Source organism: Leucopleurus acutus, assembly GCF_964270905.1.
Source record: "Leucopleurus acutus genome assembly, chromosome: 7".
Classification (NCBI taxonomy): domain Eukaryota; kingdom Metazoa; phylum Chordata; class Mammalia; order Artiodactyla; family Delphinidae; genus Leucopleurus; species Leucopleurus acutus.
In genome coordinates, this window is record NC_139150.1 from 59,931,085 (window position 1) to 59,956,137 (window position 25,053).

The following is a 25,053-nucleotide window of genomic DNA, read 5'->3' on the forward strand; positions in this document are numbered from 1 at the left end:
ACATGACAATACAGGTAATTATAGTCTGAAAATCAGAAATAGACTGAAACCAGATAGACCATATTTAAAAATAAGAGATGATGAGGAAAGATTCTGCTGCAGGCTGGGCTGGCACCTTGTCAACTACACACTAAAAGCGCTGTAGTGATAAAAGACTAAATAAAAGAGAGTAAAGAAAAAGTATTGAGGCAACAATCATCACAGAGAATATTTATGTTAGTGGTCAGCAGTTAACACTGGTAACGCTAATTCTTAGGCATTTGTAATTTATTGTCTTTTTTAAAATAGATCATTGAAGTAAAGAAATATTCTGTACATAAAAGAATGGAAATTCCATGAGACTTTTCAGCAATTACAGGACACCTGCTACAAAATGTTGTCTATGCCCCATTCCATTCTAATGTATCATTGACCAATGTTATGGTTATAAGTTTTCCTAGCTTCTCATCATTTTTTTTTTTTTATGTAGACTCAATATGCCCTGAATGACTGTTGGACAGGCTTTAATAAAAATCTTTTAAGAGTGTGTATACTTATGTATATATTACTCTCTTAAAAACAATTAGTTATTTTAATTTAGCAAACCCTTACCTGCCATATGATGATCACTATATTAAACATGGGAATGAGAAGAGTCAAATGTATTGAGATGGAAACAAATCCTTTTTATAGCTTGATGTGGAACTGCTCTTAAGAAGATTGTTACCTGTGTTGAAAAAAATTTTGCTAAGTCTACTTGAAGTAGAAGTTAAGACCTCAGCTGATCCATAACACGAATGGCTCAACTATCCTCAAAATAAGTGGAGTGATGTGTTGGTTGATCTAGAGAGAAAATGTGTCTGTGGCGGGGTGGGGGTACCTGAGTAAGAGAAAGAGGACTTGGAACCCCAAACTGTAGCAGGAGGTTTGTAGTAAGTCATGCTTCTTCCTCTTTAGTTTTGAGAGAAGGTGAATGTATTGAGTGTATTCTGTACATGTGAGCCAGGTCCCTTGGGGCCAGAGATCAGACTGTGGTCGGCATCTGCTAAGATGGCCCCCAGTGATTCCTTCCTCCTGCTGTTCATGCCCTGGTGTTTATGCCCTCCTGGTTTCTGTCATTGGCATTCTGTCTCTCTCTTAAGAATTGCTCTAGAGGAGGCCAGCTGCCATGGTCTGGGGGCACCCTGGCAGCCCAGGAAGAAGTCCATGTGGCAAAGAATTTGATGTCTCTAGCACATGGCTATTGGAGGCTTTCACTGCAGCTGTCTACCAAGGGTTGGTCAAGTTGATAAACTGGAACATGGAAGGTACAGGACAGTTTGGATGGGAGAGGGCGGAATCACCAGAGGGACTGGGGTGAACGTCCAGATGACATAGAGAACTGAAAAATCTCTCACAAGTATAAGAAAGACTAAGGAAATGTAAAGAAAGAAAGTTATTGGGGAATTACAGAAAATGCAGCGAACATGGAGTCTGACTCTCACACCTGAAAACCCGAAGTTGTGTCCAATATTTAACTCTGAGGGACAGAGTATCCCTAACTCACATATGGTTTCAGAAACTTCAAGGCAGGCACATAAATGACTACAGCACAAGAATGAAATATTAAAGAGTACTCATGCACATTATATATCAGTATATAAATATGTAAGTGCATAAATAGTATAGATCACTTAAAATAACATAAACTAATAAAGTATAATACAGCATAAGTAATATGAAATATTATATGGAAATAACTATCATACACCTAACATAACAAAAATAAATGATATGTAAGTAGAAATACAAGTAATACATTCACCACAATAAACAGTAACAAAGTTAACTAATATATACCTATTCTTATATATTTATACAGAGAACACAAATTTTCAGAAATATATCTGATACATGCTAAACTAATCTTCAGTTGAAAAATGAGTAATATGGAAAGATTAGCATTTGCATAATCACTGTATTCAGTTCTTGTAATGTTACCATTATTGCTAGTAAAGGATGTCAAATTTAATTACATTTTCCTATACATTCCAGGAAAGTATAAAAGAGGGGTGTTGCTATATTTTATATATATATACACATACATATATATATATTTTTTCACTTAGGTAATGTTTTGTCAAAACTTGTATATAGTGTAGCAATACCTAAAAGTGTTACACTGTTGAATTCTAAGGTTGTTTAAGACATTGGGACATTTTTTTATTCTATGTCCTCCCTGTATAATTAACCCACATTCTTTAAAAAGTGTTCCAATATTTTCACAAATTCTCTTTTTAACCAACCTGATTTAAGAATCTCTTTGCAATATTTAACCCAGTTAGGTCAGTGTGGTCATTTTAAACTATGTTCAAACTTTCCTTGATACTCCTCCCTTCAAAAAGAGAAGACTGATCCCCGATTTTACTACCCAGAAATGTAGGCTGGAGTCAGTCTCTAAATCTAATGAATAGAATGTGGCAGAAGTGTTACTATATGAATTTTGAAAATAAGCATATACACACATATAGAGTATCTCTTTTGGACCACTTACCCTGAGGGAAGACAACAGCCAGATCATGAGCACAGGAATACGTGTGAGGAGAGACACCGGGGAGGAACTGAGGCCTTCCCCCAACAACTAGCACCAACTTCCCAGCCCTGTGAATGAGACACCTTGAAATTACAACTCTGCACCTTCTGAAAAGCCTGCAGGATGACAACTGACTGCAAACTCTTGAGAGACTCTGAGGCAGAACCACTCACTTAAGCCATGCCTTAATCTTGACCCACAGAATCTCTGAGGATAATAATTATTGTTGTGTTAAGCCACTGTGTTTTGGGGCCTTGTAATATAGCAATTAATCTAATACAATCACCTCATTATTTTATATTCCATCTTCAATAAAGATGTATTAGGAAAAAGAGATCACCTTTTATGTAGGACAAAAACTGCAATTTAAAACACACACAATCAATATTACTGCATTAGTCTTGTTTTTAATAGTGCACATGTTAATTTCTGAATCTGTGAATAGATGTGCCATTATTATGAGCTTCCATTGGTGACTGTTACATGTCTGTGTTTAAACTTAATTCCAGATTAAGAAAGCACATTTGTAAATCCAGTTACTTAGCTGAAATCTCACAAAAGAAGATTTGTAACTGGAATATGACATTTTATTCTTGCTCAAAATACTTACTTATATACTTTGAATGAAATCATTACAGTTATAAAATTGTGTCTTATTTTTGTGGTACATTCTGCCATTTTCCAAAATAATAAAAATAATAAACTACTGCTAGCTTACTTAGAAATAGGAAACTAAGTTTTATGTGAGAATTATTTCATTAAATTCATACTGTAAGTTAATTAATTGACATAGTGGAGTAACAAAATTCATTTTTTAATTTAAAAAGTGAGCATTTATTGTTTGGTATGAGGTAAGCACTTGCTTTAAATGCCTTTTATGTATATGTTAATTATTGCTGCAGTTCTACCAATTAGGAAAACAAAGCAAAGACAAGTCAAATCACTTTGAAAGGGTCACATATTTAGTAAGTGGTAAACTGGGCTTGAACTCAGGCCTTCTAATGTGTACATTCTTAAGCATACTGATGTCCCAATCTGGAATCCAGTTTTCCCACTAACACATAACAAAAGATCTGCAACAAAAGCTCATAAAAATGACACATACATCTACAGGTTCAAAATTAACATATGCCTTATTAAAGGCAAGACTAATCTAGCCATATTGATTGTGCACATCCTAAAATGCTTCTGCCTTTAAATACAAATTAGTATATGATCAAATTGCAGTGTAATTTTTAACAGTTTTAAAATCTCCTCAAGACAACATACCTAACTCTATCAGAATAGATACATTAAAAAAAAAAAAAAAAATCAAACCAACATGCATTCCCTACAAGCTACTTGGAACTCCAAGGGAAAAAAGCAACAAGGTCACAAAACAGGTCATCTTAATGGTGTACAATCTGGGGTTGCATTTATCTTAAACAAAGGATAATGGTAACCTCCAAAATGTAAGGAAGAAAATAGTAAAAAATTTCTAAGCAAAGACAAAGAATTGGTGACACTAAGGTAGACTTAGGAGCTGATCAAATTTGAGCTGCTTTCATTCCTGCTTTTTCTATTTCAGGACTCAAGAACTTGCTGCATTCTCCCCGCTATTAGGAAGGATGAATATAAAAGGCAACCTACATTGTCTAAAAATAGACCTCAGTCCACTTTGACAAAGCACTCCATCCAGCAGCACTCTGCTGCCACACTTTCACTAAACCAATGGAGATGTCAGCTTCATCTATTTCGTTTCTACGGGAGAGCACAGGAAATCTTCGATATTTTGACCTGTCTCCACTGGAGAGGAAGAATTTGATTTGTAAAAAGACATGGGCCTAATTTTGCTAGATTTAATGAATCAGTTAAGGAAGTCTCTATATGGCTGCAGGAGCAGTCTGTCAGCAACCCCATGACAAATCTCTTTCTCTAACAGATTACAGTATGCTCACAAAAAATTCACTTCAGGGTGAAATTTGGCATGTGGTTATACATTTCTGGGATAATCATAATTTTTTCCCTTTCGTTAGCAAGAAAAAAAAATCAGTGTCTTAACCTATAGCACTTTGTTACAACTAAAATAACAAGAAAAATACATAATAAGACTAGTTAGTCCATCTCTGATAAAAACAGAAAAATAGAAATACCCTCCTTGATCAAAAGAGAGTAGAAAAATAGACACACATTTTAATAATATTTATTTTCTATCCTACATACATTTTATCTTCCAAAAAAAATGTCTACAGATTTTACCCTATCACAAGAAACATTAAAGGGCTTAAGTCATATTTTGAAAACTGTTATATTAAGACAATTGTCAGTGATTAACATTTTCACTTCCAGAGGAATTCATTTAGGACCACTTCGATTTCTTGATGAAAGCTCATTAAAGTAAAAGAGTATATCCATATTTATAATAAAATATGTTTTGCTTTTTTTCTGTTATACTTAAAATATGATCATGGTAGGAAAATGTGTAAAGTAGATATAAACTTAATGAGCAAATAAAAATTATTCAAAATCCCACCAGATATAATTATTATAATATTTTTGTTATATCCCCCAATTATATAGTTATATATGTACAAGTGTTTATAAATACACAATACAATTTTATTTAGCAAATAAAATACACAGAGATGATATTTATGGTATATGCATTCTATTCCATTTCATTTTCTCCTTATATCATGTTTTCTTAGATTCCTCTCAGTCCAAAGCTGAAAAGTTAATTAATGAATTCATCAATATATACACTTATACAGCAATCTATACACACACGCAGACATACAGTCACCCACCCATCCTTCTAGCCACCTATCCATCCATACATACATAAACTCAAAAAATAGTTTAATGATACTGTCTATTGCAAAAAATCACTCTTCTACGTAATTGTTTACTAAAACCAAAAAAAATATCTGTCTTATTTTAACTTATAATTTGTGGGGGAGAGAGACAACTAATAAATAGAGAAATATATGAAATGATTTCAGACAATGATATTTACTCTGATACTGGCCATTCCTGGAAGAGGTTGGCATTAGGACCTCAGAGAAGGATAAGTCAAGTCTTTCCCAGAAGTTAATGATCACAGATAAATTTTGTACCTCTAGAAAATAAGTAGTCTCAAAGTTAGATTTTTATGAGGTGTAAGGGGGAGGATTTCTAAAGTCTATTAGCGTAGAATATCTAGAGCTAGACCAATGTAGCCCTGATTAAGTGAGTAGAGAAAAGTCAGGATAAGAAGTTAAGCATTAAAAATCCTTCACCCTCCAAGCTTAGTTATACTGTGGGAGGAAAAGGAGAGACTTATGAAGTTGAATGTTTGAGACCCTAAAGTTATAGTTACCATCCTCCTCCCCATACCCATCTTGGAGCAAGGCTTTGAGAGGGTTGGGAAGTCTTGACAAGTATCTAGTATATTTGGGGAAGCCCAAGAGCATTGGTAGTATGAAGGTGCTGCTGACAGAGCCAGTTGCAAGCAGAGATCCGGGGTTCAAAGATGTGGGTGGTGACTTTTGAGTCTGAAAACAAATGACTGGAACCACAGCCAAGGGAATTTTTGTACTCAGTGGCAAAATGGGACCATAAACATTGTCACAGTCAGAAATATAGGAGCAAACTAGACTACTTACAGCCAATGCCAGGAAGGATCCAAAAGATTCCAGGTGGAGGTGTACCTTTTCTATCCTTCTGCCATGGTGTGCAGGAAGTAGAAAGCACACTGCCTATATACTCAGAAGCCACCTCAAAGAGGAACATAGGAGGAGGAGAATATATAACTAATAAAAATTTAATTCTAAGAGACTGAGCTACGTAGTGAAATGCTTAGGTTTATAAAAGTAAGACAGAGCTTTATTTATAAGTTCTGTTAGCCTAACTTTAATTTTTCTCTGTCAAAAGAAAGGTCTAGGGCTTCCCTGGTAGCGCAGTGGTTGAGAATCTGCCTGCCAATGCAGGGGACACGGGTTCGAGCCCTTGTCTGGGAAGATCCCACATGCCACGGAGCAACTGGGCCCGTGAGCCACAACTACTGAGTCTGTGCATCTGGAGACTGTGCTCCGCAACAAGAGAGGCCGCGATAGCGAGAGGCCCGCGCACCGCCATGAAGAGTGGCCCCCGCTTGCCACAAGTAGAGAAAGCCCTCGCAAAGAAACGAAGACCCAACACAGCCATAAATAAATATAAAAATAAATCAATTAATTAAAAAAAATGGTTCACATCAAAAAACAATCTTAAAAAAAAAGAATTAAAAAAAAAGAAAGGTTTAGGAGGAAGATGAGTTTTAGAGACTTAAAAGCTACATTTTACTTTGCATATTTTAATATAGTGTTAGTAAGTCCTGAGCTCATTATAAATATTAAAGTGTATGGTCAAAGGCTTTGACCCAAAATTTCTTCAGAGATACCTGAAATCAAGAGACAGACAGTAGTTCCTAGAACTAAAGTTAATCTATCCCTCCCCAATCACTTGCCTTTATTTTTAACTCTGAAGAGAAAGGAATATGCATAAATATGAGACAACTGTACAATGTGGAAAAAAAGTCAAAGTCAAAGATGGTATTGTTTATATTCCTGCTCCTGCTCCCCTAGTTCTCAGTTACTTACAGGAAAAGAATGACACATTCACAGGTTGTTTCTGTCTACTGTACATCTCGTTTACTTTTCTTACTTATGAGAAATGCATAGATCTACTCATTTGTTCAACATAATCTGTATCTGGCATGATGCTTCCTAAGTGTTGAGGACACAGGGACACAGTTCCTTTCTTCAAGGAGATTATTGTCTAGAAAATGAGTGTGCGAATGGAAATGGAACTTCAACTCTTTGATCTGATTAGGCAGCTCTCAGATTTCATATTTCAATTAAAAAATGGCATCACTGTATTTTGTGTATCACATCACAGAAAGATTGGGAAAAAAAAGAATAGCATAGGATATTGATTAAATGGAGAGATCAAAATACTGTTGTTAATAATAATCACAATAAATAGGCATTATTTAATGAACTTATTATTTATCAAATACTGTGTTGTAAAATATGCATTAGTCTAGTGGTCTCAGCCTTGGCTGCACTCTAGGATCACCAGAGGAGCTTTTCTCTGATGTCCAGGCCACACCCAGGTCAATTTAATCACAACCTCTAGGGTAGGAACCAGTCCTCAGTAGTATCTTTTAAATCTCCTCAGGTATTTCCAATGTGCAGCCAGGTTTGAGCACCACTACATTAGATACAATAAAATATGCATTCTTGGCCTTCCCTGGTGGTGCAGTGGCTGAGAGTCTGCCTGCTGATGCAGGGGACACGGGTTCATGCCCTGGTCTGGGAAGATCCCACATGCCACGGAGCGGCTGGGCCCGTGAGCCATGGCCGCTGAGCCTGCGCGTCCGGAGCCTGTGCTCCGCAACGGGAGAGGCCACAACAGTGAGAGGCCCATGTACCGCAAACAAAACAAAACAAAACAAAAACGCATTCTTTATTGAATATACCCTTGTGAAAATCAGGACTACATTTAGTTTTTCAATAAACCACTAAAGCTCGTTTAGTTTTTCAATAAACCACTAAGGCTGAATAGTAACAGAGATAGTGTGGTATGTGAGGACAGATGTATGGTTTCACAATAAATTAATGGGATTTCAGTGTGCTTCCCACAGCTGGCTCAGTAAAATATTTCATTCATAGTAGAAGGGAATGAGAATATGTGAATCACATTCAAACGAATCAGAGCTATCCCTACCTATGACTATGTAGCAAGCACAAGTAAGGAGCAATATCTGTATTATTATTTAGAGACACCGTAGGGAAATTAGATATTACTGCCATGAAGCTATCTATCCTAGGATATTCACATTGCAACACAAATTTCACTTGTCATTTTTTCCTCCTTATAGCATTTAGAAATAGAGAAATTCAAGATGATAAGATGCTATACATAGAAAATCCTAAAGACACTACCAGAAAGCTACTAGAGCTCATCAATGAATTCAATAAGGTTACTGGATATAAAATTGATGTTCAGAAATCTGTTGCATTTCTATACACTAACAATGAACTATCAGAAAGAGAAATTAAGGAAACAATCTCAATTATCATTCCATCATAAAGAATAAAATACCTAGGAATAAAACCTACCTAAGGAGGCAAAAGACCTGTATTTTGAAAACTATAAGATGCTGATGAAATAAACTGAAGACAACACAAAGAGATGGAAAGATATACCTTACTCTTGGATTGGAAGAACGAATATTGTTAAAATGACCATACTACCCAATGCAATCTACAGATTCAATGCAATCCCTATCAAATTACCAATGGCATTTTTTCACAGAACTAGAACAATTTTAAAACACAAAAGATCCCAAATACTCAAAGCAATCTTGAGAAAGAAAAAAAGGAGCTGGATGAATCAGGCTCCCTGACTTCAGACTATATTACAAAGCTATAGTCATCAAAACAGTATGGCACAAAAACTGCTATATAGATCAATGGAACAGGATAGAAAGCCCAGAAATAAAGCCACAAGTTTATGGTCAATTAATCTATGACAAAGGAGGCAATAATATATTATGGAGAAAAGACAGTCTCTTCAATAAGTAGTTCTGGGAAAACTAGACAGCTACACATAAAGGAATGAAATTAGAACATTCTCCCACACCATATACAAAAATAAACTCAAAATGGATTAAAGACCTAAATGTAAGACACTATCAAACTCCTAGAGGAAAACATAGGCAGAACACTCTTTGACATAAATCACACCAATAATTTTGGGGGTCTGTCTCCTAGAGTAATAGAAATAAAACCAAAAATAAACAAACAGGACTGAATTAAAATTAAAACCTTTGCACAGCAAAGGAAACCATAAACAAAATGAAAAGACAACCTATGGTCTGGGAGAAAATAATGGCAAACGATGCTACTGGCAAGGGATTAGTTTCCAAAATATACAAAGAGTTCATGCAGCTTAATGTCAAAAAACAGACAAACAAAGAACCCAATCAAAAAATGGACAGAAGACTTCAATAGACACTTCTCCAAAGAAGACATACAGATGGCCAACAGGCACATGAAAAGATGCCCAATATCGCAAATTTTTAGGGAAATGAAAATCAAAACTACAATAAGGTATCACCTCACACCAGTCACAATTGCCATCATTAAAAAACCTACAAATAATAAACAGTGGAGAGGGTGTGGTGAAAAGGGAACCCTCCTACACTGTTGGTGGGAATGTAAATTGGTACAGTCACTGTGGAGAACAGTATGGAGTTTCCTTAAAAAAATTAAAAACAGAGTTACCATATGATCCAGCAATCCCACCTGGGCATAGATCTGAAGAAAACTCTACTTCAAAAAGATACATGGACCCCAATATTCATAGCAGCACTATTTACAATAGCCAAGACATGGAAACAACCTAAATGTCCATTGACGGATGAATGTATAAAGATGTGGTATATGTATACAATGGAATACTACTCAGTCATACAAAAGAATGAAATAGTGTCATTTGCAGCAACATGGATGGACCTAGAGATTATTATACTAAGTAAAGTAAGTTAGAGAAAGACAAATATCATACGATATCACTTATAGGTGGAATCTTAAAAAAAAATGATACAAATGAACTTATTTACAAAATAGAAATAGACTCACAGACATAGAAAACAAACTTACAGTTACCAAAGGGGATAGTGGGATTAGGGGAAGTTAGATAAATTAGGAGTTTGAGATTAATATACATACTACTATGTATAAATAGATAACAAACAAGGACCTACTGTATAGCACAGTGAACTATACACAATATCTTATAATAACTTATAATGAAAATTAATCCAAAAAAAGATTATTTTCAGATAATTACTTTGCTGTACACTTGAAACTAATACAATGTTGTAAATTAACTATACTTCAATTAAAAAAAACAGAGAAATTCACAAATTTGTGCTCAAAGACATTCTCAAAAATTATTTGTAATACTAAGGAACTGAAAATCAACATGAATGTTTACCCATAGAAAATGGTTAAATAAATCTTGATAAATCAACATAATGGAATATAAGGTATTCATTAGAAAACACGATTTGGGTTCCCTCTGAACATTGACTGTGGGTGGTCGGATAATTTGTTTAAAAGAAAAGTCAGTCAACATATTCATAAAGTCTAATAAAAATTTTATTGGACTACATTATTGGCCTACATTTTCTTCCAGGTTTTAAGTCTGCTTTTTTTTCTATGTGTTTTAACTAGCCAACAACAAAATAAATGATATACATATATGGTATATACATATGTATCATTAAATATAATGATCAAAGAAATTACAGCTCTTTCTCAGTTTCCAACGGGGTTATATCCTGATAAATCCATTGTAAATTGAAAATGTCATTAAGGCGAAAATGCATTTAAATATATGTAACCTACCAAACATCATAGCTTAGCCTAGCCTACCTTAAATGTAGTCAGAGAACCCTTATATTAGCCTACAGCAGGGTAAAGTCATCTAACAAAGTCATCTAATAATGACTTTGATGGTAAAGTCATCTAATAATTCAATACTTTATTGTAAAATAAGCTTTTATTGTAAAAGCTTATTTTACAATAAAGTATTGAATTTGTGTAATGTATTGAATACTGTACTGAAAGTAAAAAACACAATGGTTGTAGTGGCACAGAATGGTGTAAGTCTATAGTTTGTTTCCACTTGTGATCAAGGGGTTAACTGGGAGCTGCAGCTCCCTGCCACTGCCCAGCATCATGAGAGAGCATCTCCCACATATCTCTAGTCTGAGAAAAGATCAAAATCAAAATATGAAGTACAGTTTCTACTGAATGTGTATCACTTTTGCACCATAATAAATTCAAAAAATTATAAGTCAGACCATCGTAACCTGTTGACTGTCTGTACTTAAAACAATATTTTTTAAAATTTGCTTCTGAACACAGAAGTGATCAGTTTAAAAGCTTAATTTGATGTCACTCACTCTTCAATACTATGTGGGCTGTGGCTGTAAACTTATCCAATTAATCAAACTTGGCTGTGCAAATGTAATATTTGTGTATATGTGTATAATTTATGAACCTTTTTGGTAACTTTTCTTTATTTCTTATTGAAATTAAGGTTTAATTTAAATAAAGTTCACCATTTCTAATGTAAAATATTGACAGTTTTGATAAATTCATATAGCTGTGGAACTACCACCACCATCAAGATATAAACTGCACCAACACCCCCAAAGTTTACCTCTGAAGTTGTTTGTAGTCAACTCCTCTCCTCATCCCTAGGCCCAGGTAACCACTAGTCCATTTTCTGTCACTATGGTTTTACCTCTTCCAGAGTCTTACAATATACAGCCTTCTTTCACTTAACACAATGCATTTGAAATCCACCTCTGCTGTTGTGTCTATCAGTACCTTGTAGTATTCTGTTCTATGGATATATCACAGTTTACTTATCCAGATACCAGCAAAAGGATGTTTGGGTTGTTTCCAATTTGGGGCATTTATGACTAAAGCTGCTATAAAATTTGCATATATGTTTTTGTGAATATATTTTTATTTCCCTCAGAAAAACACCTAGGACTGGGATTCTTGTATGGTATGGTAAGTTTATGCTCAACTTAGAAAGGAACTCCCCAACTACTCCCTAAAGCGGCTATAAATTTTTGCATTTCCACTAGCAGAGCATGAGAATTCCTACTGGCAGCATTTGATGATAACCTTCTTTTTTGTTTTAATATAGTCATTCTTCTAATTATGTGTAGCTATCTCATTGAGGTTTTACTTTGCATTTGCCTAATGATCTGGTGCATCATTTTTTAAAATGAGTTTATATGTCATTTGTATAACTTTATTGCCTGTTCAAACATTTTGCCCATGTTTAATTGGATCATTTTTTCTTATTAAGTTTTGAGAGTTTTTCCATATATATTGTTTACAAGCCATTTAACATATGTGTAATTTCCAAATATATTTTAATTTTGTCCTTGCATTCTCTTAACAGTGTTTTTCAAATAGCAAAAGTTCTTTATTTTGATGAAGTCCAATTTATTTATTTTTCTTTACTGGGCCATTCTTTTGGTGTACTACTTAAGAAATATTCACTTAACCCAAGGACACTAAGACCTTCCCCTATATTTTCTTCCAGAAGTTTAATAAAAATTGAGGCTTTCCATTTAGGTATATGATCCATGTTTTTTTTTCTTTTTATCTGTTATGAGATATAAATTGGGGGGGGGCGTTTGACATATAGATATTCAAGAGTTTGGTACCATTTCCTGAAAAAAATTCTTTATGGGAGTTTTGTCACCTTTGTCAAAATTAATGCCTGTGGGTCTATTTCTGGATGGCCCATTCTGTTCAATTGTCCTATATGTCTATATCTTTTGGTTAATACCACACTGACTTGATTTGTGCTGCATCATACTAAGTCTTGAAATCACGTAGTGTAATTCCTCAAATTATTCTTTCTTTTCCCCAAAATTGTTAAGGCTATTTTAATATATTTGTGTTTCCATATGAATTTTAGAATTCATTTGTTGATTTAAAAAAAACTGCTAGAATTATCATCAGAATTGCATTGAATTTATAGATCAATTTAGGGAGAAGTGACATCTCAATTATATTGGTTATTTCAATCCCTGAACATAGTATGTTTCTCCATTTATTTAGGTGGATTTTGATTTCAAGATAAAATTTTAACGTCTTGATCTTGGACATAATTTATTAAGTCTATACCCAAGGATTGCATGTATTTCTAATGTGTTTTAATCATTAATGTAACTGACACTGTTTAAAAATTTTATTTTCAGTGGTTAATTGCTAGTATGTAAAGATATAATTAATTTTCGTATACTGACCTTGTATCCTGTGACATTGCTAAACTTACCTATTAGACCTAATAGCTTTTTTTGGTATTTTTTCGGGGGAGGGGATTTTCTAAGTAGAACATTATGTAACCTGCAAATAAAAAGTCTTATTTCTCCTTTTCCAATTTGTTTTCTTTCTATTTATTTATCTTCTTGCCTTATTGCACTGGGTAGGATCTCATTTTCAGCTATGAATAAGAATGGTAAGAAAAGACATCTTTGCTTTAATTTGAATCTTAGGTTGAAAGTATACAGTCTTTCAGCTTTAAGTGTGATGGCAGTAAGTTTTTTTTTTTTTGCAATACGCAGGCCTCTCGCCGCTGCGGCCTCTCCCGTTGCGGAGCACAGGCTCCGGACGCGCAGGCTCAGCGGCCATGGCTCACGGGCCCAGCCGCTCCGCGGCATGTGGGATCTTCCCGGACCGGGGCACGAACCCGTGTCCCCTGCATCGGCAGGCGGACTCTCAACCACTGCGCCACCAGGGAAGCCCCGGCAGTAAGTTTTTATAGATGACTTTTATCAGTTTCAGGAAGTTCTCTTCTCCTAATGCGCTGAGAGTTTTTATCAGGACTAGATATTGAATTTTGTCCAAAAAATTTCTGCATCTTCTGAGATGATTATACATATTTTATTTCAGTTTTTTGATATGATAAGTTAGAATGATTGACTTTAAATATTTAAAGTCTTGCATTATTGAGATAAACCTCACTTGGTTATAAAGTACTGCCATTTTTATACACTGTTGGGCTTGGTTTACTAAAATTTTGTTAAGAACTTTTGCATTTATATTCACTAGGAATATTGTAAAGAATATTAGTAAAGACTTGGTATTATTTCTTCCCTTAAATGTTTGATATAATTAATCAGTGAAGCCATTTAGGTCTGAGGTTTTCTTTATCAGAGCTGGCACTATTCCTGTTATCAATTTTTTCTTTAGTGAGCTTTAGGTAGCTTTTACCTTTCAAGGAATTTGCACAGTTCAAATAAGCTATGGAATTTATTAGCCTAACATTATTCATAATACCATTTAATATCCTTTTAATGTCTGTAGGATCTGCAGTGGTGCCCTTTATTCCTGATATTCGTAATTTGTGTCTTCTGTTAATTTTTCCTGATCATTCTGGCTAGAAATTAGGCATTTTACTGATATTCTCCTTGCTCTGCTTTATTTATTTATTTGCGGTATGCTGGCCTCTAACTGTTGTGGCCTCTCCCGTTGCGGAGCACAGGCTCCGGACGCTCCTTGCTCTGCTTTTTATTCATCCAGTTACTCTTCCAACTATTCATTAAGCCATTCAAAAAGCTTGTATTCAGTATCTCCTATGTGTCAAACATTTTGATAGATACTCCTGATACAACACAAAAAAGACATAATTTATGGGCTAGGAATAAAAAAATCCAGTGAGGAAGAAGAAAAGTGTACATATGATTGAGCTATTCACAAAGTGCTATCTCTTTTGTCCAATGTTCATTTTAAACAAGGATTTAGATTGGATTTAGATGAGATCATTATTAGGCACCCCCAAGGAATAAAGAGGGAAAGGAGGAAGACAAGAGTTATCAGCATATATTGCAAAGCTGTTTCTAACAAGATGGGTTAGGACGATCCATTGAATTCCTAGAACTACTACTGACTTCATGGCTACCCATTGTCCTTTTCTTATTAGAAACATAAAATCTTTATATATTTAATAAAGGCAATGCTAAATTCATGGGGTTTCTTTGCCCACATATAAAATCTGAAAATGCAGTCAATTTTTATATAGTCCATTCTCTCTGCATTTATGAAATTATTAACTGCAATAATAAAAATAAAGTGATATGTGCTCTATTCTAAGAACAATTCATTTAATTAAAATCCCAATTCAACGTATCATAATTCAGCTCACAAACCTGGGCAGTGAAATGATTTTGATATTGCTGAATAACTTTACTAATCAAACTGTACAGTAATCCAAAATGCAATGTAAAGACTTACAATAAAAATCCATATTTATAAGTAAGTTGATTTTTAAAATTTGCATAAATTGTTTAATAAGAATTCACTATTACCTGTCTACTTATGCAAATATGCATGAATCAGGTAACTGATTTCTCTTGGTTAACCAATCCAGGGGTAAGTCATTGGAAAACAAACAAACAAACAAAACATTCTATTTCACTGCTTATTAATTTCCCTTCCTGCTGCTAAAAAATTGTGAATGTTTCAGCAGTCTCCATATGCGCCTCATAAATCTTCAATCTTTATGCTGATTGATATGACTAAAGAGACCATTCCACTGCTAGGTTATGAGATCAGTTTGCTTATATTCTAAGAACTATCATTACCACTTCAAATTCCAATATGTTGGCTCTCTTGATCCCATTTTCTCTGTCTGCTGGAAACTCTATTTTGAGTCTTTTTCTTTCCATATCTCTCACTCTTAATTGCACTGTCCTTTGAACTTTTTTTTTTTTTTTTTTTTTTTTTTTTTTTTTTTTCGGTACGCGGGCCTCTCACTGTTGTGGCCTCTCCCATTGCGGAGCACAGGCTCCGGACGCACAGGCTCAGCGGCCATGGCTCACGGGCCCAGCCGCTCCGCGGCATGTGGGATCTTCCCGGACCGGGGCATGAACCCGTGTTGCCTGCATCAGCAGGCGGACTCTCAACCACTGCGCCACCAGGGAAGCCCTGTCCTTTGAACTTTACCCCATCTATTTTGAAGAAGATATCATTCTACTCATCTGCTCTTTTCACCTCCTATTCAGCCTTACTCCTTTATTTTTAACTTCCAGAAATAGCTCTTTCCCTATTGAACTGCTTTCAGCAATTTCTGTGGGCAGTTTCTATCCTCTCTATTTATAATAATAATGAGGACAACCAAATAAAAATAATAATGAGAAGAAGGAAGGAAGGAATAATAATGAGAAGAAGAAGGAAGATGAGAATGGGAAAGAGGAGAAGAAAAGAAATAAGTCAAACTATTTGAAAACATAATATAATCAGCTACCTACCTATAATTTTTATGAAATAGGTACTGATCTGAGTTTAAAATAGATATTGATGTTCAGAAGATAAAATTGTTTTCCCAAGATTACTTAATTCATGTTCATCATTTAAAACTAGGTCTAACTGCTAATAGCTACAACTTATTGAGTACTTCCTATATATTAGACCAAATATGTGCATTATCTCATTGAATAAAATAACCCCTGAAGAAAGTACTATAATAATAATCATATCACTAACTACTGAAGCTTCATAGGTAAATGAAATGGTTTGCTCAAGGTCACATATTGAGTGAGAATGTTGTTATTCAAACCCAAGTAGTCTGGCACTGGAACCGGGGACATTAATCTCCCCTTAATACTGAATATTTTTACTTTATTAAGCTATGCTACATATAAAAAATTTGGTTGTTTGTTATTTTTGTATTTTTCTTTTCTTAATTAGCCATTACTTCAGGAAGTAATATAAGCACAATATATTACTCAATGTTAAAAACTAGGTTGGGGCTTCCTTGGTGGCACAGTGGTTGAGAGTCCGCCTGCCGATGCAGGGTACACGGGTTCGTGCCCTGGTCCGGGGAGATCCCATATGCCGCAGAGCGGCTGGGCCCGTGAGCCATGGCCGCTGAGCCTGCGCGTCCGGAGCCTGTGCTCCGCAATGGGAGAGGCCACAACAGTGAGAGGCGCACGTACCACAAAAAAAACCAAAAAACCTAGGTTGATTCCAAAGCGAATATATAGTACAAATATATATCAATATTTATCTATCTAGACAAGAGAGAAAATATGAAATAAAGGAATAAAATTTAAATTTTTATTGTTTTAAAAAATCATCCTTATTTTACTGAATGCATTTTTAAATTCCAACTTTTCTAATTAAAAAAAATGATTTAAATTTTATTCCTCTCAAATTGACCCATCAAATATGTAAACTTCTCATCTGGGCCAGTTTTCACCACCATTGCTATACTCTTACTAGACCATAAATCCATCCCTCATTTTAACTTGATTTTAAATACAATCTTCAAACATGTATATTACATATTACTTAGAAAACATTATGTCATCCTTTGAGATAACTGTAAAACAGAGACAACCTTTAACTATGATACAACTTAAAATATTTGCATTCAAACGTATTCTTATGTGAATACATTCACTTTTATAAAGTGAGTTTCTAAACTGACTGGAATAAATATGGTTCAATCATTACAATTCCATTAAAATTGCTGTTTTTTTATACCCTGAAACATATTTTTCATTTCATATTCCATTTCCAAATTCAAGGTATATAGTTTATTTTTCATTTACAGAGTAAAAGACAAGATTGAAAGTCAACTCAGTATACTTCAAATGGTGGGCAAGTTAGACAAACAATTTTTCTTGAGCTAACGAAGGTCAACATCTCAAACACAACATATTCTTGAAGAATATTCTTCAAAGTAATCCTTTTCAAAAGTACATCTAAAATCAAGAATGTCTGCAGAGTGTTATTTTGAAGTAAGCTAATGCCAAAATATTCCAGTCATCAGCACACTCAATCATAAGACAGAGAAAATCTATTGACATTCTTCTTCAAAGGGTTACTGAGAGTATTATCATAGTTGTAACTGAAACAGTCCTTTTTAATTTCATTTTTTGCAGATTATTTTCATAATATTAGCCTTCAGTAAATACATATTGCAACTCATATGGCAATTAACTATTTTTAACACAAAAGGACACAAAATTTTAAAAGATGGGTTGGCCTGAAACACAGAATGGAACAACACTATCATTATCCTTTCAAGTGGGAAATAGAGTTTAAAAGCAATAATCAAATGATATCTAGACTTCAGTGCATAAAAATGACCAGACTGTCATTTAAGAACCTTAAGGGGCTATAAAATACAGAACAGAGGACAGTTATAATCACATTCCTTCATTTTCATTTCTACAAAATCTACAAATCTACTTTAGCACTTAAGTTAAATGGCTTCAGGAGGCCCATGAGATTGAACACCTTAAGTATGAAAATGACTGCCATTTAGTGGACCAATCAATTAGCTTGACCATATACTTTTATGGTTCTTCACCTGAACTTATTTATTGCTTCTAGCCAAGTGCTTTCCAAATCGGTTGTTTTGTGCCCCATCATACTAAGTTTGTCATCAATGCATTATATTTAATGTGCTTCCACTGAGATTGTTCAAGCCTACCTGAAAAACCTCATTTTACAAAGAACTATTATGGAATGTCTATTTGAGTATGTTCTAGGACCACTGTATACATCTGAATTCATATTACTGATTTGATGTTCTTCATGTGGCTTGTATAAAATACAAAGGAAAACAATATGTGTGATTTGTGTTGTCCTAATAAATCTAGAAGTAATTGTACAGTTAGCTGGATGGGTCACAGATAAAGGAATCATAGAATCAGATTTACTTGAAAGATGATATTCAAATAGAAGTACTCAAAATAATATGTAATATATTATTACATATATTACGTATACACACATACACACACACACACACACACACACACACACGCACGCACATACTCATCTTCAGACCATTCCTGACGATTTAAAGGTTTTAGGAATGTAAAGGGTAACAGAAAACCTGGTAAAGTACACTGAGCTTGGAAGGGAACATGGGATTAGGTTGAATAAGAAAGAATACGTACTTATTAACACGCATCTGAATTATGAATTTACACTACTGGATCTACAATTTAAGCTGAATTGGTTAAAACTGACAAAGGATAAGAAAAGAAGGAATAAAATTCTCTCATCTTTGAAGGTCTGAATAACATGTACAGCTAGAAGCCATGGCAAATATCACAGTGCTAAAAGGATTCTCAGGGTCTGGTACCTACAGAAATAGAAACTCAGTTTGGGAATCTCAATGGAAAAGCCCACAGTCCTGACCTGGAGGCTTTAGTCACACAGCTCAAAAGATTACCACACTGTGACTGGGCTATTATGTCTTGTATTTGCTTGAAAGTAACATTGAGTTAATCCTTTCACATTTAAGATTCTACTTTTATTTGCCAAGAGTCATCTTCAAGAGTTTTAAATCAATTTTTGTCTTCAATGAGGGCCTGACATCATGGATTTTAGTAATTATAAAAACCATAACTTAAAAATCACTAAAACATAATAACTTGTAAGATTTCTATGTTAAAATAGAATTAAATATGGGAAAATAATTAATAAACTGTCAAATATAGAAAACACTTTGCCCTGTGTGGAAAGTAAATAAGTGGCTTTGTTTTATAATGATCTCCTATTTTTATACATAGAAGTGTGGCTAGTAAAATGTTTTGTTTAGTTGCCAAACAGTAAAAAATTGAAGTCTTAAAAGATTCAGTGTTTTCAAATTAATAATATATTATTGCCAAATTTAGTGTCACAATAATAAAGCCTTAGTATAATGAATAGTAAATAAATATAATTTTAAAAATAGAAGATAAATTCAAATGTTTGTAACAGATACAGATTTTCTATAAAGTTTGGGACACTTATAGAAATATTTTCTCTAAAGGAGAATTAAAACACCCTAAGTAATTACCCCTACCTAAATATAATATCATGCTTACATAGTTGTAGAAAACTGAAACTTTTAAAGAGATGAGCTCTATAAAAAGTGGAGGACATTTAAACATATACATATACATACATATATACAGAAAGAGAGAATATCTGAGTTTTTAATTTTAATTGTTAGAGATATTTAGTAATTAAGGCACTTAAAAAGCAAAAAAGGAAAACACATAATAAAAAAAAAATGTTTGACAGCTTACATCTGTCTTTAACATCATGTCAGTCTGCATATTAATTGAACAAAACATTTGCTCTTTTTGATGCTGACACTTTTTTGTTTGTTTACTTGAAACAATCATTTTCATAGATACTCTGAAAAAAAGCTTTAGTGCCTTGTTCATTAATAATTTTATTAATTCAACGAGTAATCAGGTGCAATTCATCAACTGCACAACACTTTGTGTTCTATTTTTGCTAAATGCTTTTTCTCTGGAATTTAAATTATAAAGAAAGAGTGGCTGACTAATCTGAATTTCTCAATTTATTCATGTTCAATGAAAAGCTATTCATCAGCGTAAACTCTGCTGTGAGTTCAAATCAAATTCAAGCCACCTGGGAGTAAACAAAATTGCTCTTCTTCCCTAACACTTGGAAGGAGATAAAAATAACACATTTTCAAAAAAACTCTGGATACTAATATGTTTAACTGAAATAAAACAGACATGGCAAAGCATCAGGCATTTCCACTATATCAGATGTTTTTTCCATGCACTACCCACTTCTAAAATAGGCTTTTATTAGTTTTATTTTCATCATATAATGTTGATTTCTTTTACACCTCTCAGGTATAAAAAAATCAGTTATGTTCAGTACCCCAAGATATGCAAAAAATCTGCAAGATTATTAACGTATTCCTTTTCTTTTAAAACATTTTACATATAAATGGAATTTGTGATTAAAATATTCACTTTCAGAAGTGTTATTAAGTATTCAAATCTCACAGGCCTATAAATCTATAGTTCAGTATCTACCTGTTTGGATTTTATAGATGCTTATTCTTTTAAAATCAGACATTTTTCATAATAAACATATGACTAAAAGTGGTCTATGGAGTAGAATTGAGGTTTATGTGATTTTGAGGGACGATCTCAGAGACAGTCCTTTAGAGACTCTTCTCTACTAATAATGGAACTAAATTTCATCTATTTTTGTGCACCATGCTGATATAAGGTTATAGCTGTAGCTGGAGAGTTTTGGGTCCGTGTATATTTGTGTAAATAAATTATCAGTCAATTAAAAAGCAAAGGAACTATTGAAATGGTAAAGCTCCCATTCCCTTTTATTTATTCTTCTTGATGACTCAGGGATATTTGGATTTAGCCTATAAAAATCCACACATCACAGGTGATCCTCAATTCTTAAACTTCCTGAACCTACATCCATTTCATCAACAAAGGAAATAACCAATGGATACATGGGCTAGTGCTGCCCACCAGACAACAGCTATGCATTGGCAGAGTCATTACCTTTAAGCAGAGGTGTCTGAAAATTTTGAATATTTTATGGCAATTATCGTTTATTTCTTCACATAAGTCAAAATGCTAATTCAAAATTATGGTTACTAGGGATCAAAAGTAGAGGAATCATAAAAATAAAAGACTTGAAACAAGGATGGAATCTTCTGACATGCTGAAAGCAGCAAATCTTAACCTCAACGGGACACACAGTTGGCTTGTATATTCAATTATGAAGGAAAAGAATATTCAAGGATATATAAAAAATGTGAGAAATATATTGTTGGAGATTTTGTCTATGAGGTGAGACCTAATAAAGATCTTTTATCTGTTTAGCTATTAGGAAATGGAATCTTCTTTGTGAATTTTAACATTTAGGAAAGTATTATTCATACAGTATGGGATATCCTATAGTTAGAAGTGAATGCACTGGGTTTTAAAAAGATGGGTTAATGAAATTTTCTACTTAGTTCTTATCATCAGCCTACCTCCAAAACATCATCTTTGCTTCACGGGAAGATATATAAAGTCCAAGCTTACTTCTCCCAAAGCAGCTGTAAGAGTTGCTGCTGTGTAAGTGATGGAGGAGACCAGGATGCATGGAGCTATAACCCTGTGAGGAGCCTGTAGAAGGTGCATTGTGACTTGAGCATCAATCTGATCCGGATGAGCAGAGTTCCTGGTACTTCAGTGGCCATTAGCCTTGAAAGGGAGGGTGAGGATCTGAAGGAGGAAATTCATTTTGTTTCTCTTTGAAACTATATTTTTAAAAATTGGTACAACACTTTGATGGTCTAAGAAATATTTGTGTTTATACGAGGTGGTCTCCTCTAAAATATTATTACAAAACATATGAAAATAAGCATTGTTTTTGTTAAAATAAACTTAAATCTCACATAATGATGTAATAAAATCTGCATGTAATAAAATCTGCATTTTACAATCATATTTTTATTCAATCACTTAATTCCCATTGAGGTATTTACTGAATCATGAAGTGTATTTACTGAATCATGAGATTTAAAAAATCTTTTATTATTAATTTATTGTTTTTGAAAAATCCAATCATCATTTTAATAGGCAGTGCTGTTTCAAACGTAATGATCTACACTGTTATCTGCAGCAGAAATGATGTTTGCACAGCTGGTGTACACTTGGAGACAGCCATGCCCTTTATGGTACCTTGTCTCTGCGTGGCTCTTATCCCTAACATTCGCCTTTTAACATCTCTATAGAGATCTAACAGAAAAAATCACAAGAACAGCATCTTTTGTGCTTCTCTTTCTCTGGAAAAACCAAAGCAGCAGTGTATCTTCCCGTATTTAAAAAAGAAAGAAAGAAAAATGTTTTAATCTTTCATTTTCCAATATAAAGTTTTTAGCCAAAAGGGTATTTATTAAAAGAAAATAGATCTGTCACTCACTAATTCAGTGACTAACTACAAAAGTTTAAAACTTACTTTTTCTCTGAGTATCAGAAAAAAGTAAAACAAACTAGAAATTTCAACTCTCTTTCAGAAAGAAAGAAAGGGAGAAAGAAAGAAAAAAGAAAGATTCTACTGGCCGAGTAATTAAATCTAAAAAAGTTTCCCTTATCTAGGCTTAAGGGAAGGTAGATATGAAAACACAGTAGACTACCTACATTTTGTTTTCCTCTAAGGCTTGCTATTTCTAATAGACTGGAAGAAGCCAACCAACCTGTCAGGAGTTTATTGCAGAGGAACAGTGGTGACTTCTGGGAAATAATTCATCAAAAAAATAGTGGGGAGGGGTTTCCCTGGTGGCGCAGTGGTTGAGAATCTGCCTGCCAATGCAGGGTACACGGGTTTGAGCCCTGGTCTGGGAAGATCCCACATGCCACGGAGCAACTGGGCCCGTGAGCCACAACTACTGAGCCTGCGCATCTGGAGCCTGTGCTCCGCAACAAGAGAGGCCAAGATAGTGAGAGGCCCGCGCACCACGATGAAGAGTGGCCCCTGCTCGCCGCAACTAGAGAAAGCCCTCGCACAGAAACGAAGACCCAACAGAGCCAAAAATAAATAAATAAATTTATTTTTAAAAAAAGAAAAAAAAAGAGTGGGGAACAGGCCTGGTTCAAATATACAAATAACCTTCAGAATGCAGGGACAATTATGAAAATAGTAGTTACCAATAGTTGACCTTTTATATTTCCATTCCAAACAATGTATTCACGTCTGAGTCCTAATAGTGAAAAACCTATGAATACAAATAAAAGTGCAGGGATATTTATTGTAATGGCAGAAGAGTGAGCTGTTGTGACTTCCACAAATAACAATTATAAACCGACTAAAAGTTTTTAAAGCAACTCAACTATTTAAAGGTACTGTTAAATGTCCTAAGCAGAGAGAATCCAGAGGAAATTCTAATCTGATTGTGTCTTTCTGGCCTAAGGGCACTGTCCAATCTCCCCGGGTATAGCTGCAGAAGATACCAGAACAAAACTCCACAGCCTGGCTTGCCAGTAAAAATGTGCCACAGATCAGAATTCAAGTTGGAAATCTCCAAAATGTGTTATTTATAATGCTCAGTTTTCAACTAAAATTTAGTAGATATACAAAGAGATTAGAAAGTTTGATCCATATTCAGAATACAGAACAGATATTCCAAGTTGATCTTGATATTGGATTTAGCTGACAAAGTATTCAAAGCAGCTATTATAATAAATACATTCAAATAAGTAAGGAAAATATGTCAAAGGGTTAGAGAAAAATATGTTTTCCATATTACACTCTTCTACCACAAAACACAAGACAGCTATTCTTCAAATCTGGGCTGAAAACAGAATTCAGTTGGGACTTTGCGGATCGACAGTTTGAAAGAATGACAGGGAAATCTTGGAGGATCCCATGTACCAGTGTATTTATCCTAAGCAGGCAGCAGTGGTCACAGCTTCTAGAAGTAGTGGCAGTGAGGGTTCCCAGAATCTGATCCTCAGCTGCTGCTGGAAGCATCATTGAGCATATGGATAACTAGCTCCCTGGTCAAAGAACTCTTACTTCTCAAAGTGGTCACTGAAAGCAAGTGGTGAAATGCCTTCAAATGAACATATTTTACTGTGAAAACTATTCAGGTACTTTGAAGGACTCTCACCTACAACTAAGTTACTCTTTGAGAGAAGAACTAAAATCATGTTTTGGAAATCATGGAAATTGTATTTTTCACAACATAGCTAGAATCACACATTTATTATTCCAAAGACAAACACTGCCACTTTCAACCCCATGTTATCTTTAAGTTTCCTTTTTATGCTTCTTTTCCAATATCAATAGTGTATCTATACCCTAATAGAAATTGTGGATGTGAAAATACTCACAACAATAACTTTAAAAAGACTAGGACTGGACACTAATTCAAGGATTCATCCTCACATTGAGTAAAATGCCCATAAAGTTCACTTCTTTGATTTCACTGAGATGCAGTCAATACTTGTGTCCTCTAGTACCATTACATCTCAGTGCCTGCCACACAGTAAGTAGTACTTATGTATTTGTTGAACAGATACAGGGTAAAGTTCCCTAAACTACACTACAAAAGTGGGTAAGTCCTTAGGGAATTTTATCCATACCTAAAGAATGTATTGCCCTGCCTCTTAA

At 34.4% G+C, this 25,053-nt stretch overlaps 1 long non-coding RNA gene across 1 annotated transcript in view; it reads right to left on the reverse strand.

The window, feature by feature from the left end:
- The window catches only part of LOC309964139, a 567,331-nt gene that overhangs the window by 99,828 nt on the left and 442,450 nt on the right, over positions 1–25,053 (reverse strand). The window contains exon 3 of the long non-coding RNA XR_014326334.1: positions 2,513–2,619. This is a non-coding gene — a long non-coding RNA (uncharacterized lncRNA). The remainder of the gene's footprint in view (positions 1–2,512; positions 2,620–25,053) is intronic.